We start from the raw sequence: 10,485 nt of genomic DNA on the forward strand, positions 1-10,485 counted from the left end.
ACCCTTACAGCACTTCACCACTACCGGTGGCAGGACCTGCTCCCTGGGCACCAGAGCTGCCCCGTTTCTTTGCCGTACGGCAGGTTTTACAGACCCAGTTTTCCCGCTTCATTTGACCCATAGTTGTAAAAGTGTTGGCAGCTATGCCTGAACAGTTCTGCCCGATATGATAGGAGAGCTTACATTCGGCACAAGTGATAAGGCGGCCATCTCAAGGCAACTCATCCATACATGCAATGCACTTGCTGTCACCCGCCATGATCAACAGCAAAAGTCAAACAATTGGCACTCAAAGAAATTGCAGTCAGCGGCAAGTGACACTACCTCATTCAAAACACAGTGGATTACTGATTGTACCTGTCAAGAACAGAGTGTGAGTGTCCGGCCATTGCCTTCGCCGCCGACTGCAGAGCGTTCCGGGAAAGTGGGCGGATTATCTAGGCGCGCCGACGAGCCGAAGGCCCGCAGTTGCCAGATTCTCCGCCGATCTCAGACCAAACTCAGCCGCACAAGGCAGCTGGGAAGCGATGGCCTGGTATCGTTGATCTCCGGATCCGCAACACGTGGCAGCAGGAAACAGCAACCGAAGGGATCCACTTCAATCACTCACGTCGGTGTAACCAGTCCATGACCCCCGAAGAAGCCGGTCAAGAACAGAGAGTGAGTGTCCGGTCGTTGCTTTCGCCGCTGAATAATAATCAATCAATCAATCAATCAATCAATCAATCAATCAATCAATCAATCAATCAATCAATCAATCAATCAATCAATCAATCAAAATCAATCAATAAATCAATCAACCTTTATTATAGTGCCCAGGAACAGCCGAAGCCTTGGTGCTGGCGCACTGAGAAAAAAAAAGAAAAAAATGCCGCATTGAAATACATCAGCGGCTGACACATATAAAACCAGGAAAAAATGTGGGTGAATGAAAAGCAATAAACTGGAATACGACAGAGAAAAAAATAAAAGTGGTATCCAAACTACATTATACGTAGTTATGGTACATTGCACAAACACAGCGTACAATGACCATAGCAATCGGCTGAAGCATCAATTACACAAAAACGTATGAAACAAAGTACAGGAAATGTTTGTAACTATTCACATAAACTGATGTTATAGAAACATTTGTTTCTATAACATTTGGTTCGCCCGGGCCACTTAAACATATGTATGAAGAGTTGACTACACAAGTGTAGCATAGTACATACAACGATTACGCCCGCAGCACTAACAACATATATGAACAAATGAGAACAGACTCTGTGGAAACAATATACACATGCGGAAAATAACTGAGGAACACGAGAACTGTCGAAATGAATTTAGTGCGCCACGGCTAACAGCCCGCACCAAAAACCCCCCAAGGGGACGGCAAAAAATACCAAGTTCCCCTGAGTGAAGGTTATATAGGCGTTGCAGTCTATCAAGAGGAGAACATCTGCTAAGTTGAGCAGCTGTGTGGAAAGGGTGGTTAAGCCTTGTTGCTTTTTTCGGAACACGAAACCCGATTGCGGCAAGCAGTTCCGGGCATGAAATTGTACCATGAAGCAGTTTATATAAGAAAACCAGATCTGAACGGGTGCGCGGGTAACTTAAAGAGACCGTTATCGGGAGAGGCTCAGAGGGAAAACGATGCATAAATATGGATAAAAATTTCGTCTGTACACGCTCTACACGTTGACAATTAGATGTGCAGGTTCCATTCCAAATGACAGAGGCATATTCAAGTTGAGGAATACAAAGTGCCATAAAAAGTTTTAGGAACGAATGAGGAGACTGGAAGTCTCTTGAAAACCTACATACAGCACCAAGCGAGCGGAGCACCCGCCGAGTCAGTTGAGTGACATGAGGCGAGAAAGTTAAGGCGCTGTCGAAGAGCAGTCCGAGGTCTTTGATCTCGTCGACTCTAGATAGAAAACCGTCATCAATACTGTAGCGAAAGAAAATGGGGTTCGTTTTTCGGGTATAAGACATGACCATGAATAATAATAATATTAATAATATTAATAATAATAATAATATTATTCAATCAATCAATCAATCTCTTTATTATAGTGCCCAGGTACAGCCATAGCTTTTGTTCTGGCGCACTTAAGAAAAAGACAGACGACCGCACAAATACATCCACGCGTGAGAAAAACAACAAAATACAAGCAAAGAAAAAAAACTAGAATGAATAATAAAGGTCATTTAACAAAATCAAGGATTTCGGCACACTTAAGTTTGAACAATCACGAAACAATAAAACAGTGTGTCATAAAAATTTGACAATACCAACGGGCAGATATAGATATATCTGAGTAGGAACAGTAACAAAGGCGATTAACATAAACGAAAATAGGGCAATAAAATTGAATTAAAACTGGTCGGAACCAAGTCGGGGAGAGACAGAAGTCAGAAGGTCGCACGTGTAAGACCGAAGGGGTGTATGAAACAAGCCAATATTTTGGGAGTAGAGATTATATGTTTCTTGAATCCGGTACAATGTGCAGTGTCTATTGCATGTCTTACGGGTACGAAGTATAGGAGACACACAGGTGAGTTTCGACGGTACTCTAAGATTTACATTTGCAAGCAACTCCGAACAAGAAATAATCCGTGTACAAGTTTAAATAAAAAAATCAGGTCAGCATTGGTTCGTCTTGACTTCAAACTCTGGAGAGGATAAGAAGTAAAAAAGTCTGAACCATTGCCACTGTGGCGGGAGAAACGATGTTTGTGGATAGACATGAACTTATTTTGCACTTTGTCAAGTATTTACTCTTCGACTGGCATGTGCCGTTCCAAATAACTTCAATGGAAAGCGCTTAAAGTTTGACTGGTGATCAAGGACGAGAAAAACTACAACACAGGACGAAGCGCAACTCGTCTCGTCCTTGTTCACCAGTCAAAGTTTAAGCGCTTTCCATTCAAGCTATGCATAACCAACTAGCCCCAACAGATGCCCTGTTAACGTTCCAAATAACACAGGTATATTCTAAAATAGGGCGGACAACAGACAAATAAAGCTTTACTAGTGAGACAGGTTTGCTGAATTCCCTTGATATTCGAAAACCAAACCCCAAGTGGCAAAGGGCGCGCTTAGAAATATAATCCACATAAGCAGAAAAGTTTAGCGCACTGTCAAATACTACTCCAAGGTAAGATCTTTTACACACACTTGGTAGTGGCACACTTTTCACAATGTACGGATAAAGTATGGGGTTTGTTTTACGAGTGTAGGACATACACTATGTTTTAGTGCCACTAAGAGCAAGTTGTTCGCGGAGCACCAGTTGCTAAAAGCATCCACATCAGATTGAAGGGCTATGCAATCTTCGGCGCTAGTAACTTCTGTAAATATTTTGATGTCATCAGCATATAACAGAAAAAAGAGTGATTTATAGAGGCTGAGACGTCATTAACAAACAAAGAAAACAAAAGGGGCCCCAGAACAGATCCCTGAGGCACACCTCGTGAAGCATAGTAGGCAGCAGATTCTTAATCATTAACAGAGACAAAACATGACCTATTATTAAGATAGCTGCTGAGTAACTCCACGAAGCAAACGGAAATAGTATAAGTAAACATTTTATGCAGAAGCAAGGAATGGTCAACTACGTCAAACGCTTTGCTGAGGTCACAATACATGGTATCGAGCTGACCCCGCCCATGCACAGCTTCCGAGGCAAAGGACATAAAAGACACAAGGTTTGTAGTAGTTGAACGGCCAGATAAAAAACCGTGTTGTTCTGGAAGAAGGATATTTTTGACACTACTCGACAAAGTTACTTGCAAACTGGATTCGAACAGTTTGCTTGCCGAGCAGAGGAAAGAAATTGGCCCTTAGTTTTCTACCTTGGTTTTTACACCAAACTTAAACACAGGAACAATACGCGCGACTTTCCAAATGCGCGGAAAGGTAGATGATTTTATGTAGTTGTTAAATATAGAAGCGATAATCAGAGCTAGTATGACCCCGTAAGCTTTTAGTAGAGTAGAGGGAATACCATCCAAACCAGAGGAAAGAGATGGCTTTAGCTGTTTGAATGCCTTGAGAACGCTTTCTTCGGATATAAGGGCGATACAGAAATTCGAAGAAGACAGTTCGCGGGCGCGGGAGAGGGTATTGGGTCCAAATACTGAACTGAAGTGCTCAGCAAATGCATCGGCAGCAGAAGCGATATCATTTCCCTTTTCATCGAGAAGGCTGATGTGTTCTCGGCTCTTCGTGCCGGAGCGAAAACGCACGTACTGCCAGAAGCATCTGGAACTCCGCGTAGCACCATTTTCAACAGCAGAGATGTACAGTAACCAATCCCGCCTATAGAGCACTATGCACAAAGACCTGTAATAGACAAATTGCTGTTGCCATGACTCACTATTTATCCGCCGTGCCTTCCGATGGGCACGCTTATTATGTTTCAAGGCCACGCGGAACTCACCTGAAAACCAAGCCGATAATTTAGAGTTCCTGGGCCGCTTACGCGGGATGAATCTGCGCATAACTTCTTGCATAATCGAAAAAAATTGCTCGACTTGCTTGTCAACGTTTCCAGCGTTCAAAGCCTCAGACCAATCAAACTCCGACAGATAATTATAAAAACCTTCGTAGTCCCCAGCGGCAAAGTTAAAGGCAGGACGGGTAGATGGACAGGAGCGAATTAACTTAGGGGAACACGGTAAAGAAAGATGCAAGGGGGGATGATACTTGTCTGGACACACAAGATGAAAGTCGGACTTGGAAACACTGAGAGAATGAAGATTGGAAAAGCAAAGGTCAAGCGTGTTTCCGTTGCAGTTTTTTACACCATTTTTTTGCTGGAGGTCAGTAAAAGAAATGAAGTCGAGAAGGCCAGTGCCTTTCCGTATGACATAGTGGTACTGATGCTGGACGGTACCATCCAACCAGTCGATACCAGGTGCGTTAAAATCGCCAGCGATACAGAAGTCGTGACGGGGATTGGAGGTGACGACGTTTTCGATGGCCGAAATTTCTGACTCATACTCATGAGTATGAAGATTTGGAGAAAAGTAACATGTAGAAAGTAATATATTCCGCTTACCTGGGCAGCACAATTCAACCCAGAAAGATTCATCCACCGTTTCGATATCACTGTGCCTCAAGGAAGTAATGGAACGATCCACAGCTATGAGAACACCCCCACCAAACCTTTTACCTTTTGTACAGTCCCAGTCTTTGCGGTAAACATTACAATTGTCGGTAAAATAGTTCCCAGAGGCAATATCTGGTTCATGCCAGGTTTCCGTAAGAATAATAATATGAAAATCGGATGAAGATACAGAATAAAAAAACTACTAGCCTTTGTCCGTAGGCTACGAACGTTTTTCATAGAGAATGTTCAGGCGCATCCGGGTGGAAAAAATAGATGTTTCAGACGTGTGTAGCACGGATTCATGAAGAGGGCCAAGAAACCGTTTAAAGAGGCACCCGTTCGGCCACAACGATGGGTCTTGCCAGCGTTCAAAGTATTCATCGGAGAACACGACATGAAACGACGCATAGTTGGTGAACCTTGATTTTAGACATTTGCAGGTCACAGGAGGGACGTTCAAACTGATGAGGTGGGAGGACAAGGCTTCACTAGTAGTCTCCGGTGACAGCCTAGAAACGAACATAGCAGGTGGCCGCCGAGATACGTCACGTGTCGGCTGTTGGTCAGTCGAGTGTGTTAATTTCGGTGCAACCACCGTGATTGATCCAGGGTCCGAATTGCCATACGACGGTTGAAGGCGAGCTTTGCGTTCCTTCGGCTGTACAATCCCAGTGACCGGGGCAGGGACCGATGCAACTATATTACCCTGCACACCCCCGGCAGTGGCTGATGTCGGCGAACGGGATTCGGGAGGGGCAGGCAGCGTCGACGCCGGCGCGACCGCAAAGAATAGCGGCTTTGATTCCGGGGAGCAGGGCTGGGTGCACGAAGCAGCAGGCCGTGGAGCGAGTTCCCCACGCAGGCAGTGAATTTCCTCCTGGAGGGAGACAACAACATCGGCATGCACAGCAAGGCACTGCATGCTCTCACGATGAACCTGCTCGTTTTCCTCACGAAGCCGGGCCACTTGGTCGCTCAGAAAAGAGATTCCCTCCAGCGCGTCGGTGAGGTGGGCGTGGAGAGGGGAAACTTCGGTCCGTAGGTCGACCGGTTATGACGCCGGCACGGGGGTTTAGGCGGCCGGTGACTGTCGGCGGGCGCAGGGGGAAGAATGCGTACAGGTCGGCGGGCCGGTGTCGTTGCTCGCCGACAAAGCTTCGGTAGGCTTAGGCACCGCATCGGCGGTTTCGCAGAAATTGCACCTAAATCGCCGAGCACCCAACTTCAAAAGCTGCAGCTCCTCGTCCGGCCACACAACGCACTTCGCGTGCTCACGTTTTTGGCACGACGCCCAGCGAAACAAATTTTGTTTCCCAAAAAAAGCACAAGAGCATAGAGAGAGAGAGAGAAAATGACTTTATTGTGAAATAAATATCCTGCGGAGGTGGGTTCAAGTGCGACGCAGGGCACCCCCACCCCGACTATACTGTCGTCCTCGCGACGATGCCTCGGCCCGGGCTTCCGCGCGGGCGGCGCCACAAAGGTCTCTGGGGGTCACCCCCTGTTCCCCTCGCCTGCGCCTCTCTGCGCTTCTGCCGGCCGAGAGCCGCCTCGAGCCGCTGGATTGTCCTTCGCTGTGTTTCGTACTCGTGAGAGTTGATCGAGTCCATGGCTTCCTGTGGCAGACTCTCGTCATACCCCCGCGCACTGTGTTCCGCACAACCCCACAGCAAGTGGGCCACCGTCGCATTCGCACACGCACACTCACTACACTTTGCGTCCACGTATACCTCGGGGCACACGTATCGCGCCAACACCGGAGTCAGTACCGAGTCAGTCTGCAATTGTCTATACAGGACGGCTTCGGCTCGGGTGAGCCTCGGGTGCGGCGGCGGCCGCTCCCTCCTACCGAGCCTGTACCACTGCAGGATTTCTCCACCGTTGAGTAGAGGTTCTTGCTCCGTTGCCTCTTCACCCTCTGTGCGTGAGACGCGGGGTGGCGCCGCGCGACCGGAAAGTTCACGCGCGACGGCGTCCGCAGTCTCGTTGCGGTTCGGGTACGCTCCCGTCGCGGTGCCGGAGTGCGCCGGGAACCACCGGACGTAAGTTACCTGCTCGCACGTGCCCCCCGCACGGGCACCACCAGCTATCTTCGCGGCTTGCGCGCACACCGCGTTCTTCGCATATCCCGATATGGCTGTGCTAGAGTCACTCAAGATCGTGGTACATTCCGGATCCGCCAGCGCCAGCGCGATCGCGACCTCTTCCGCCTGCGCGGCGGTCGAGACCCTCACGCTGCAGGCGCTGCGCGTCTCTCTGGTCCTGGCCGACACCGCTACGGTCACGTACGTGTTCGGGCGGTCCGGGCACCTCGCCGCGCCCACGTAAGTGGCCCCGGCGTCGTCGTTGTAGATCTCGGCGAGCGCCTTGGCCCTGGCCGCCCGCCGTTCTCGGATGCTGTCGGGGTGTACGTTCCGCGGCAGCGGCAGCACCCGCACTCTTCTCCGCAACTCCTCCGGCAGGCCGTTCTTCTCCTGTAGTCTTCTGCTCGGACCCAGGCCCAAGCTTTTCAGGATATTTCTTCCGGTCCGCGTGGTCTGCAGTCTTTCCAGCTGAGACGCTCGCTGGGACTCCCCGATCTCCTCTAGCGTGTTGTGGGCGCCCAGCTCCAGCAGCTGTTGCGCGCTGGCGCTGTTCAGGAGCCCCAGTGCCGCCTTGTACGTCTTGCGGATCGCCGCGTTGATGCGGTCCCTCTCGTTGCGCTTCCACGGGTGAAAGGCGCCCACGTAGGCAACGTGGCTCGTGGCGAAGGACCGCACCAACCGCAAAAGGCTCTCCTCCTTCAGGCCGCTTTATCTGTTGGCCACCCGCTTGATCAGTTTGGTGGCCATTCCCATCTTTGTGATTATCCTCGCCACCGTGGCTCCGTTGCCGCCGTTCGCCTCCAGCAGCATCCCGAGCACTCGCAGCTTGCTGACTCTGGGGATCTCCGTCCCATCGCACGTGAACAACTTGATCTTACTCGCCTCTTCCTCGGCTCTCTTGCGGTACCTGCCCGGCGGTGGAATCACCAGCAACTCGGACTTTTGCGGGGAGCACTTTAGTCCGGTGCCCACCAGCTGCTGTTCGATCGCCGCTATCGCCTCCTGCAGCGAACTCTCGATGTGGCCGTCGCTCCCACCGGGGACCCACAGCGTAATGTCGTCTGCATATATCGTGTGTCGAACCTGCGGGATCTCCGAGAGGCGTTTGGCCACCCCGATCATCACCAGGTTGAACAGCACCGGCGAAATCGCCGCTCCCTGGGGGGTACCCACGCTGCCCAGCTCTCTCTCCGGCAGCTCCAGGTCCCCCGCTTGTAGTTCCACCGTCCGGTGCGACAGAAAGTCGCGGATGTAGTCGTGGGACCTCTTGCCCAGACCCAGTTCCGAAACCTGCGCCAATATGGCCGAGTGCCTGACTTTATCGAAAGCACTCTGCAGGTCCAGGCCCAGCACGGCTCTGTTGTCCTGCGACGTTGTCGGACGCTCTAGTATCTTGTGATGCAGTTGTATCATTGCGTCCCGCGTGCTGAGCCTCTCTCGGAACCCCAGCATCGAGTCCGGGTAGAGGCCCTTCTCCTCCAGATACCGCTGCCATCTGTTGTTCAACACGTGCTCCAGGACTTTCCCGACGCACGACGTGAGGGAAATCGGCCGCATGTTCTCGATACCGGGCGGCTTACCCGGCTTGGGTATCAGTATTGTCTTGGCCGCCTTCCACTGCCTCGGCAGTCTTCCCTCGCGCCAGCATCGGTTGAAATACCCCGTCAGCGCTTCTGTCGGCCCGTCGCCCAGGTTTCGCTGGGCTTTATTGGTGATTCCGTCGGGGCCCGCCGCGAACTTGCAGTTGAGGTTCTGCAGCGCCGGGCGGACCTGCCACTCCTCAATGTCGCGGTCCAGGTCCGGGTTGCTCGGGCCTCTGTAGTCGCCATGGCTCTCGCTGGGAGTGCTAGGGAGATATTTATCGTTGAGCCGTTTACACGTCTCTTCCTTCCCCAACTTCTTCGTCGCGCAGTGCATGATCTGGGCGAGTCGGTGCTGCTGTTAACTCTTGCTGTTGGTATCGTCCAGCAAGTGCCTCAGTAGTTTCCATGTGCGGCTGTGGTGGAGCTGCCCGTCCGCCTCTCTGCAGAGGCGGACGGGCACAGCTGGAGACTGTATCGCTCTATCTCCCTGCCGATCTCGGCGGCCTTCTTCCTGAGATTCCTGTTGTTTCTGTTCTTACGCCAGCGCCTCTGCAGGGCCTGTCTGGCCTCTATCAGGTGCGCCAGGCGGCTGTCCATTTTCTCTGCTTCTTCGTCGGTCTCCAGCTCCGTTGTCGCTTCCTTGATCTTGCGCGTCAGGGCGTCCGACCAGCTCTCGATGTCTGCGATTTCCTCGCCGAGCTCCTCGCTCTCCTCTCGGAAGCAATCCCAGTTCGTGAGCTTGTGTTTGCGCTTGCCCCTGCCGACCTCGTCTGCCGACGCCGGCAGGTCCAGCTCGATTATGAAGTGGTCGCTCCCGAGGTTCTGCCCCGTGTTCTTCTATGCCACCCCGCCTCTGGCCTCCTTCCTCTTGCGGACGAAGGACAGGTCCGGGCTGGTGTCGTGGGTTATCGACGGGCCGATGCGTGTGGGTGCCACTTCGTCCGAATACAGGACGAAACCGGCCTCCTCCGACGCCTGAGCAGGGCCTTCCCCTTCGCCGTCGTGCGGCTGTACCCGAGCTTCGCCGCACATCGCCACCGTGTCTCTGCCAGCGAGCTTCAGCATCTTGTGCATGGCCGTCTTGAACTTCTGCTGCCGGTGGCCCGGGTTGCTGTATACGTTGAGAAAGTACACCGACTCCTTTTTCTTTTTTCCGATCACTACTTCGGTCGCGCAGTACTCGATGGCGCTGCGCCCGAGGAGGTCGTCGTGCTTGACGAACGTTATCCCCTTCCGGACGAGCGTGCACACGCCCTGCGCCTCTCCTTTGCCTCTTTCTCTGGTGCTGGGAGGGCTGGCGTGCGCCCGGTAACCCGGGAGGGAGGGCGCGTTCTCGGCGTGGGTTTCCTGGACGAGGATCACGTCCGGGGGTCTCTCCAAACTCTTGATGTACTGCTGCAATACCGCCCGCCGACACTGGAATCCGTTCGCGTTCCAGTGCCACACTCTCAGGCTCGCTTTCGTTCGTGATTTACTGGCCATGGTTCGGTGTTGGTTGGTTCGCTTGTACGGACTGCCCCGGTGTGACCTCGTCTCCATCCAGCATCCTGTGAAGGTACTCCTGTATCTTATCGAGTCTCGCATTCACGTTCGCCTCGAAAGCGTCCATCCGCTTTTCCAGCCTGCTGATGCGTCCGGCGCACCTCCTTAGGCGTAGCTCCCAGCTCACGAACCTCTGCTTCTGCGCCCCTTGTATTCCTTCTTCCCCGCAAGGCG

Source organism: Haemaphysalis longicornis, unplaced genomic scaffold, assembly GCF_048455015.1.
Source record: "Haemaphysalis longicornis isolate Haplotype H1 unplaced genomic scaffold, Haemaphysalis longicornis Haplotype H1 scaffold_11, whole genome shotgun sequence".
Taxonomy (NCBI): domain Eukaryota; kingdom Metazoa; phylum Arthropoda; class Arachnida; order Ixodida; family Ixodidae; genus Haemaphysalis; species Haemaphysalis longicornis.